Here is a 10,745-nt window from a genome sequence, read left to right on the forward strand (position 1 = left end):
GCAAAAAATTATTTACCTGATAATTTGTATGAGTAATGAACTGCCTTGCATAATACTTCAAAAGTAATCAATTGTTACCTAATTCGAAAGTACAAAATGTTCCAAACCCACATACAAAATATATTGTAGAAGATACCTGTAAGAATGAAGTGAGGATATAATAGTGTCCAGAAAGCTCATCTAATGTTGCTACAGAGCATCACAAATATAGGCACCAATGTGTATCTGCAAATTTATAAACCCATTGAACTGCCTCCTCTGTAGGTATTCAGTGAGTGTCATTTATGACAGCTTAATGTAGTCAGATAATAATTTAGGTGGCAACATACATACAATTTATTTGTAAAGATTTGTGTTGATCACGTAAGTTGTACAATTTGCAGTTTCAGCTGTTGCAGTCTTCAGATCTGTTATGAACACAACAACAGTAGGATGGCAAACTTGTCCAATTAAATGAAGATAATCTATAAAATGCCTAGAAATACTTGAGTGACAAATAAAAAAACAATAACGTGACTAACAATCATGCATACCAATAATACATAATGACACAAAACAACTGCTGTGACATTATCTGAGGTACAGAGGCAAGAGAGAGTGCTGAGTTCACTACTACCAGAGTCACATCAGCGTAATGTGTCTGTGCTTAACATACAAAGGATTACAAAATAATCTAAGAGTAAAATTAAAGTTAAAAATACTTTAACAAACTTTGTCAGTGTGTCTTCAGTCCTGAGACTGGTTTGCTGCAGCTCTCCATGCTACTCTATCCTGTGCAAGCTTCTTCATCTCCCAGTACCTACTGCAACCTACATCCTTCTGAATTTGCTTAGTGTATTCTACTCTTGGTCTCCCTCTACGATTTTTACCCTCCACGCTGCCCTCCAATGCTAAATTGGTGATCCCTTGATGCCTCAGAATGTGTCCTACCAACCGATCCCTTCTTCTAGTCCCGTTGTGCCGCAAACTCCTCTTCTCCCAATCCAGTTCAATACCTCCTCATTAGTTATGTGATCTACCCATCTAATCTTCAGCATTCTTCTGTAGCACCACATTTCGAAAGCTTTTATTCTCTTCTTGCCAAATTATTTATCGTCCATGTTTCACTTCCATACATGGCTACACTCCATACAAATACTTTCAGAAATGACTTCCTGACACTTAGATCTATACATGATGTTAACAAATTTCTCTTCTTTAGAAACGCTTTCCTTGCCATTGCCAGTCTACATTTTATATCCTCTCTACTTCGACCATCATCAGTTATTGTGCTCCCAAATAGCAAAACGCATCTAATACTTTAAGTGTCTCATTTTTAATCTAATTCCCTCAGCATCACTCGACTTAATTCGACTACATTCCGTTATCCTCGTTTTGCTTTTGTTGATGTTCATCTTATATCCTCCTTTCAAGACACTATCCATTCCGTTCAGCTGCTCTTCCAGGTCCTTTTCTGTCTCTGACAGAATTACAATGTCATCGGCGACCCTCAAAGTTTTTATTTCTTCTCCATGGATTTTAATACCTACTCTGAATTTGCCTTTTGTTTCCTTCACTGCTTGCTCAATTTACAGATTGAATAACATTGGGGTGAGGCTACAACCCTGTCTCACTCCCTTCCCAACCATTGCTTCCCTTTCATGCCCCTCGACTCTTATAACTGCCATCTGGTTTCTGTACAAATTGTAAATAGCCTTTCACTCCCTGTATTTTATCCCTGCCACCTTCAGAATTTGTCATTTGTCAGTGTCTGCTTCAGTATTTTAATGTTAACACTGAAGGTCTCAGAATGATCAAATGAATATGTTATGCAAAATATCAAATGCAAGAAAAAAAAAGTGTCACTAACTAATAAGACTAGGCAGCTAAAATTGGTCAGAATATGGAAAGGCATATCACTATTAAAATTTACAAATCTCAGCACATTTTGATCAAAGCCATTGTTTTTGACAAAAATTTAAGGTGCTAAATGTTAGACTCAGAAAGATGAAAATTTATACTTTAGCCTCAGATTCATATAAAAACAGTAACTAAGCCACATCAATAAGCTACCTCCATTAGTTTTCAAGTTATTTACTAAAAACCAAATTTGGAATGCATATGTCCTTATTCATTATAAATCAATTTTTGCAATAGAAAGTTCCAATTAAAGCTCTCAATTACAGTAATAAAATGATGCATCTGCACCATATTTAAAAAAATGTATCATAAATAACTATAAATACAAGGAATCTCAATGAGGCAGATCAGAGATCATCTTCTACTGTTGGTTACATTCTAAAAATTCTGTCTGGCAAAGTTTAAATGCAGTCAAGCTAAAACTTTTTCAGTAACTAAAACAAATATAACTCTATTTATGTAATAATTAAGAAGACAGTTATTTGTTAAATGACAGACCTATTAATTAATATGGGTCTGGGAAAGGTGCTGCTACCTCTGTCTAGGGCACTGATAGCAAGTGTTTCATTTGGTGGTCCACTGTGTCCATATATAAATACAGCTAGACAGGTACTGGTAGAAGACACTTCATTCTGAAATGGTAATTTGTTTGTGTTAGTCAAATGTCTGCATGCATTGGGCTTCGGATGACATCAGAGTTGGGCAGAGTTGAACGCATTTTCAGTAACAGTAGGAAGTGAACTCATGAGGATTGTACACCATCCTGGATGACTCAGATTTCACAAAATTCTGCCGCCCATAATGTTGACAAAACTGCATAGTAAGTGGTGAGATTATTTTCCACTTTTAAGGCAAGTAATTATCTTTTGGAGATTAGAAGTCAGGGCAACAGACCATTTTACTTGGAACTTCCCATAGAGGTTGCCCCTGAACTGTTAATAGTGTTTTCCCCTTAGGGGTATTATTATTATCATTAGGAATGTTAAAGTATTTTGTGCATGTGGTCTTTTATGGAATATATCAAACAATTAAAATTAAAATTTAAAAAAATTATAGTCATAGTTCCTGATCTCAGTAAGTAAACAGAAAGTAGGAACACTTTCTTTCAGTGAGCACAAAGAGTAATGTCGATTTGCAGATTAGAAATTACAGTCAGTATGTTCTCTATCACTTACTGGCTGACAGCAAAAAACAGTTTTTAGGCTCTTGTAAGTGGCAAAGGTAGTTGTAAAGCATGCACAGACAATTTAAGTGTCTATTACAATGACATAACAAAGTAATGATCAATTAGGATAATTACCCACCACCCCACAATGCAAAATATATAAATATCAACAATATCTGTACACATAGGTACAAAGTAAATGCTGGTGATGTCCTGGGGACATCATATAGAACAGTACAGACCACCAAGCTAGTGTACATAAGTGAACAGTAGGGTAAATTCAGAGGTAAAAAAAATGCAATACACATAAATGTTAATTAAAATTCTTTCCTATGGCAAAATGAGCATCTGACAATAAAACATACATTGAAATCCAATGTGTGGAAATAAAATCCATGCTTAAAAACCATGTACAATGGGAAAGAGTAACACTAGAAAGCCATTACTCTGCCAGAGTAGATACCATATCACTGTGTAAAAGTCATAATAAAAGATGGAACAGTAACATCAAATGTGCTGATAGAAACATTCTAGCATGACAAATCAATTCAACGTAGCCATAGGAGAATATAATCAACAAAACAATGATTATTTAATTAAAATCTTAATAATCGATAATGCATTTGGAATGGAATCTAACTAACATGCACAATGGCCTCTCTCTTAGAAGTTGTTGTTTACCTATGGCAGAGCTTACAGAAGGAGGCCAAGTTTCTTTGCTGCTGGTGGCCTTTGAACATGCTGAATGCCAGGTTGCTGCTCTCTGTAGATCATAAATAAGAATTCAGATTAAACTCACTCTGTTTGTTCAGCACTTATCCTGGTTTTCAATTTCTATACATGTAACTACTGAACTACTGATAGCCTTGGGAGAGCCTGCCCTGACAAAAATCTTATCATCTGGTGAGGAAGATGTATGAGACAGACAAAATACCATCAGACTTCAAGAAGAATATAGTAATCCCAATCCCAAAGAAAGCAGGTGTTGACGGATGTGAAAATTACCGAACTATCAGTTTAATAGGTCATGGCTGCAAAATACTAACACAAATTGTTTACAGATGAATGGAAAAACTGGTAGAAGCCGAGCTCGGGGAAGATCAGTTTGTTGAAATATTAGATTAGATTAGATTAGATTAGATTAATACTAGTTCCATGGATCATGAATACGATATTTCGTAATGATGTGGAACGAGTCGAATTTTCCAATACATGACATAATTAGGTTAATTTAACAACATACTTAAGTTAATATAACAACTTTATTTTTTTTGTTTTTCTTTATTTTTTTATTTTTTTTATTTTATTTTTTTATTTTTTTTAAATATTTTTGGTTTTTTTTTCTTAATTTATATCTAAAAATTCCTCTATGGAGTAGAAGGAGTTGTCATTCAGAAATTCTTTTAATTTCTTCTTAAATACTTGTTGGTTATCTGTCAGACTTTTGATACTATTTGGTAAGTGACCAAAGACTTTAGTGCCAGTATAATTCACCCCTTTCTGTGCCAAAGTTAGATTTAATCTTGAATAGTGAAGATCGTCCTTTCTCCTAGTATTGTAGTTATGCACACTGCTATTACTTTTGAATTGGGTTTGGTTGTTAATAACAAATTTCATAAGAGAGTATATATACTGAGAAGCTACTGTGAATATCCCTAGATCCTTAAATAAATGTCTGCAGGATGATCTTGGGTGGACTCCAGCTATTATTCTGATTACACGCTTTTGTGCAATAAATACTTTATTCCTCAGTGATGAATTACCCCAAAATATGATGCCATATGAAAGCAATGAGTGAAAATAGGCGTAGTAAGCTAATTTACTAAGATGTTTATCACCAAAATTTGCAATGACCCTTATTGCATAAGTAGCTGAACTGAAACGTTTCAGCAGATCATCAATGTATTTCTTCCAATTTAATCTCTCATCAATGGACATACCTAAAAATTTGGAATATTCTACCTTAGCTATATGCTTCTGATTAAGGTCTATATTTATTAACGGCGTCATACCATTCACTGTACGGAACTGTATGTACTGTGTCTTATCAAAATTCAGTGAGAGTCCGTTTACAAGGAACCACTTAGTAATTTTCTGAAAGACAGTATTGGCAATTTCCTCAGTTAATTCTTGTTTCTCAGGTGTGATTACTATACTTGTATCATCAGCGAAGAGAACTAACTTTGCCTCTTCATGAATATAGAATGGCAAGTCATTAATATATAATAAGAACAACAAAGGACCCAAGACTGACCCTTGTGGAACCCCATTCTTGATAGTTCCCCAGTTTGAGGAATGTGTTGATCTTTGCATGTTACGAGAACTACTTATTTCAACTTTCTGCACTCTTCCAGTTAGGTACGAATTAAACCATTTGTGCACTGTCCCACTCATGCCACAATACTTGAGCTTGTCTAGCAGAATTTCATGATTTACACAATCAAAAGCCTTTGAGAGATCACAAAAAATCCCAACGGGTGGTGTTCGGTTATTCAGAGCATTCAAAATTTGACTGGTGAAAGCATATATGGCATTTTCTGTTGAAAAACCTTTCTGGAAACCAAATTGACATTTTGTTAGTACTTCATTTTTACAGATATGTGAAGCTACTCTTGAATACATTACTTTCTCAAAAATTTTGGATAAAGCTGTTAGAAGGGAGATTGGATGGTAATTGTTGACATCAGATCTATCTCCCTTTTTATGCAAAGGTATAACAATAGCATATTTCAGTCTATCAGGGAAAATGCCCTGTTCCAGAGAGCTATTACACAGGTGGCTGAGAATCTTACTTACCTGTTGAGAACAAGCTTTTAGTATTTTGCTGGAAATGCCATCAATTCCATGTGAGTTTTTTGCTTTTAAGCAAGTTTATTATTTTCCTAATTTCAGAGGGAGAAGTGGGTGAGATTTCAATTGTATCAAATTGCATAGGTATGGCCTCTTCCATTAACAGCCTAGCATCTTCTAATGAACACCTGGATCCTACTATATCCACAACATTTAGAAAATGATTATTAAAAATATTTTCAACTTCTGACTTTTTGTTCGTAAAGTTTTCATTCAATTTGATGGTAATACTGTCTTCCTCTGCTCGTGGTTGACCTGTTTCTCTTTTAATAATATTCCAAATTGTTTTAATTTTATTATCAGAGTTGCTGATTTCAGACATGATACACATACTCCTGGATTTTTTAATAACTTTTCTTAATATAACACAGTAGTTTTTATAATTTTTGATAGTTTCTGGGTCACTACTCTTTCTTGCTGTCAGATACAGTTCCCTTTTCCGGTTACAAGATATTTTTATACCCTTAGTAAGCCATGGTTTGTTACAAGGTTTCTTACGAGTATATTTAACTATTTTCTTGGGGAAGCAGTTTTCAAATGCATTTACAAAAATGTCATGAAATAAATTATATTTTAAATTGGCATCAGGTTCACGGTACACCTCATCCCAGTCGAACTGCTGTAGGCTTTCCCTGAAATTTGCAATTGTTAAATCGTTGACTGAACGTACTACTTTGGAGGACTGTTTAGTATTGCTGAATGGAGCTATGTCATATATTGTGACTAGCTGTGCACCATGATCAGAAAGACCATTCTCAACAGGCTGAGCATTTATCTGGTTAAACTTATCTTGGTCTATAAAGAAGTTATCTATCAGTGAGCTGCTATCCTTTACCACCCGAGTAGGAAAATCAATAACGGGTGTCAAATTGAAAGAACCGAGTAATACTTCAAGGTCATTTTTCCTATTACCCTCTTTCAGAGAATCTACATTGAAGTCCCCACAAATAATAATTTGCTTCCCCCTGTCTGACAGATAGCACAACAAGGAGTCCAAATTTTTCAGAAATAGATGAAAATTTCCTGATGGGGACCTATATACAGTTACAATTATAAATGTGCCTTTATTTAATTTAAGCTCACAGGCACATGCTTCTATATGTTTCTCTACACAAAACTTTTTTGTTTCTATACTTTTTGCACAATGATAACTTTTGACATATACGGCAACTCCTCCTTTTTCCATATTTTCTCTCATTACATGTGCAGAGAGCTTATAACCACTTACATTTACCTTATCCATATCAGTAACAATGTGATGCTCAGACAGGCATAGTATATCTATTTCATTCTCAGCTTGTAAATCTTCTAAACAAACCAGAAGCTCATCTACTTTATTCTTTAAGCTCCCAATATTTTGATGAAATATACTTACATTATTTTTAATTATACTTTTATGAGAACCTTTCCTTATTCTAACATTTGCAGTACTCTCCTGTCTGAGTTTCTCATTGTGCTTAGGCCTGGTTCCTATACCAGTGGTCACATGGTGTTCAGAGAGGCAGATTATGTCAACTGGGTTGGGTGACTTTAATTCATCAATGCAATTACCTGGGACTGAGATACAACTTGGTGGAGATAAAATTTCTGGTGATTGGTGAAAATTTATAATTGATAGCTGCGATTGGTGATCCAATGTGCTAGAATTGTGCTGTTTAATTTCTTTCCTAAACTGAACATTTGTTTCAATCCTGACCTCTCGTAGAACTTGACATCTTTCTGTCTTACCTATCCTAAAAAAGGTGCTGCTCCAACACCTGTAACCACTGGTATTTTACCATTCATGGCAGTGCCTCCCCCCCCCCCTTAAATTTCCTGCTATTACCCCAGACAGTTTCCCCTTCCCTTTCCTGTTGAGATGTAGGCCGTGCCTGGTATAGTCCCACCTATTGAGATAATCAACAGGAACCACACCAATATGAGCCCCCGCACCCGACCCAAGCAGCCGTTCCAACTCCAAATTAACTCTCCCAACAGAAGAGTTCAAATGAGGCTGGTCATGGCGTCTCAGGACAGACACAAATTCAACATTGGTGTGTCTCGATGCCGACGCAATCTTTACCAGGTCACACTCTATACTGTACCCAGGATCTCTGTCGATGCTGTTCCCTGGCCCTCCCACAATAACCACGGTGTCTTCCCTGGTAAATCCTTTACAGAGTGAACCTAAATCCTCTGTCACCTGATCCAGACTAGCACTTGGTTTGAAAAAATTTGTGACCTGGTATTCTGGTCCTAATTCCTCCTGCAGAAGTTGGCCTACACCTCTGGCATGAGAACTGCCTAACAACAAAACTTTCTTCCTTTTCGATGACTTTCCTACATTCTTTTTCAATTTCCTATTGAAAGTTTGTTGTGTCCTGTCTACACCTACCTCTGCTTGAGGCTCATCAGTTTCTAACTGAAGCAACAGGTCAAACTTATTTTTGACATTCACCACAAAACTGTCAGACTTAGTTCTAGGCCTGTTCCTTCTGCTACCTGTTGCCACTTCCCACCTCTCTTTGCCCTTCTCCCTCCTTAACCTGTCCAGATCTTCCCTAGCCTGATCTAGCTCAGCCTGAAGGGCAGCAATTTTCCCCTCCGGTTCCACTATCTTCCTATCTCTGCTGCAAATCCTACATAACCACTGATGAGCCTGATCCACTTTCCCAACACCCACGCCACTGCAGTCCCCCCAGTGAAAAAAACTACTGCATCCATCACACCAAACCCCGGAACTAACAATTCTACGGCATGTCAGGCACTTCTCACTCATGGCAAAATTAATACTTTAGCTAGAATAAATCAATTAAATTACCGAAAATCAAAAATGACGTTGCAAGAATTAAGCCTATTCACAAATGTGTATAAGCAAGTTTCTGGTTTAAAATTCCGCTGTTTTTCTGAGAACTGTATTAAAACAACGAAGGTATACGCTATTTATTATGTATTTCACTCTATGGAATGGAAAAAAAGGACAATTAAACGAGATACTTTAACTTTGATTCTCCAAAAACGTTACGATAATTAGGCCTATAAACAAATGTATATAGGCAAGTTTCTGATATAAAGTTACGCTGTTTTTCTGAAATCTGTATTAAAACAATGAAGTTATACGCTATTTACGGTAGTTTACTTATTTGTTACCGAGAAACTAGTTAAATTACCGTGAAACAAGAAACAAACACGTTTACAAAATTTAAGCCTAAGCGCGACTTCGCGAAGTTACGATCTTTTCGTGTTTTCTGAAAAAATACGCAAAGAAAAGTCAAACCTTTAACGGCAAGACTAAACGATACACTAATGCACGTATTTAATTTGTTGTCGGCGTTAAACTAAATTATATTCCTGTCTAAATCACTTAACTTTCTGGAAATGGTTTCTGGCGTCACTTACTCGGCGGCCTTCTTGGAACAATGTGAGGCAATACTGACCCCATGACGTATCTTAGAAGATAGATTAAGGAAAGTCAAACCTATGTCTCTAGCATTTGTAGACTTAGAGAAAGCTTTTGACTGAAATACTCTCTTTCAAAACCAGATGGCAGTTATAAGAGTCAAGGGGCATGAAAGGGAAGCAGTGGTTGGGAAGGGAGTGAGTTAGGGTTGTAGCCTATCCCCGATGTTATTCAATCTGTATATTGAGCAAGCAGTAAAGGAAACAAAAGAAACATTTGGAGTAGGAATTAAAACCCATGGAGAAGAAAAAAAAACTTTGAGGTTTGCCGATGACTTTGTAATTCTGTTAGAGACAGCAAACAACCTGGAAGAGCAGTTGAACAGAATGGACAGTATCTTGAAAGGAGTATAATAAGATGAACATCTACAAAAGCAACACAAGGATAATGGAACGTTGAATTAAATTGGGTGATGCTGAGGGAATTAGATTAGGAAATGAGACACTTAAAGTAGTAGATGAGTTTTGCTGTTTGGGGAGCAAAATAACTGATGATGGTTGAAGTAAAGAGGATATAAAATGTAGAATGGCAATGGCAGGAAAGTGTTTCTAAAGAAGAGAAATTTGTTGACATGAAGTATAGATTTAAGTGTCAGGAAGTCGTTTCTGAAAGCATTTGTGTGGAGTGTAGCCCTGTATGGAAGAGAAACATGGATGATAAATAGTTTAGAGAAGAAGAGAACAGAAGCTTCCAAAATGTGGTGCTACAGAAGAATGCTGAAGGTTAGATGAGTAGATCAAAACTAATGAGGAGGTACTGGATAGAATTGGAGAGAAGAGGAATTTGTGGCACAACTTGACTAGAAGAAGGTTGGCAGGACATGTTCTGAGGCATCAAGGGATCACCAATTTAGTATTGGAGGGCAGTATGGGGGGTAAAAATTGTAGAGGGAGACCAAGAGATGAGTACACTAAGCAGATTCAGAAGGTTGTACGTTGCAGTAGGTACTGGGAGATGAAGAAGCTTGCACAGCATAGAGTAGCATGGAGAGCTGCATAAAACCAGCCTCTGGATTGAAGACCACAACAACAACATACACATAAGTTTCCATTTCATACAGTAGACTCAACATTTGTCATTTTGGGACCTTATCAGTACATTGCTGTTTTCCTGCGTATTTCCTGCCACATTCTTTTATTTATCCAAATGTTTACCGAATGCACTCTTATTTCAGTTATACATATTCTCTAAAATGATTTGTGAATTTTTTCCCCATCTGATTGATATAAAACTTTCCACAGTCCTTGGGGTTGATCGTGCACATGCAGGATTCCAAATATTTGTTGCTGTTGTTGCCAACTTTGTGGCATAACCTTGAACCAACTGTACCTTTTGTTCGAAACCCAGTTTTTTCTTTTTCTGATGACCTGTGCAACTCTTTTTGAAAGTTAA

General features: G+C 36.4%; 1 protein-coding gene across 1 annotated transcript in view; it reads left to right on the top strand.

Moving 5' to 3' along the window:
• The window catches only part of LOC124775134 (serine protease snake-like), a 284,183-nt gene that overhangs the window by 227,496 nt on the left and 45,942 nt on the right, over positions 1 to 10,745 (top strand). The window lies entirely within an intron of this gene.

Source organism: Schistocerca piceifrons, chromosome 2 (assembly GCF_021461385.2).
Source record: "Schistocerca piceifrons isolate TAMUIC-IGC-003096 chromosome 2, iqSchPice1.1, whole genome shotgun sequence".
Classification (NCBI taxonomy): Eukaryota; Metazoa; Arthropoda; class Insecta; order Orthoptera; family Acrididae; genus Schistocerca; species Schistocerca piceifrons.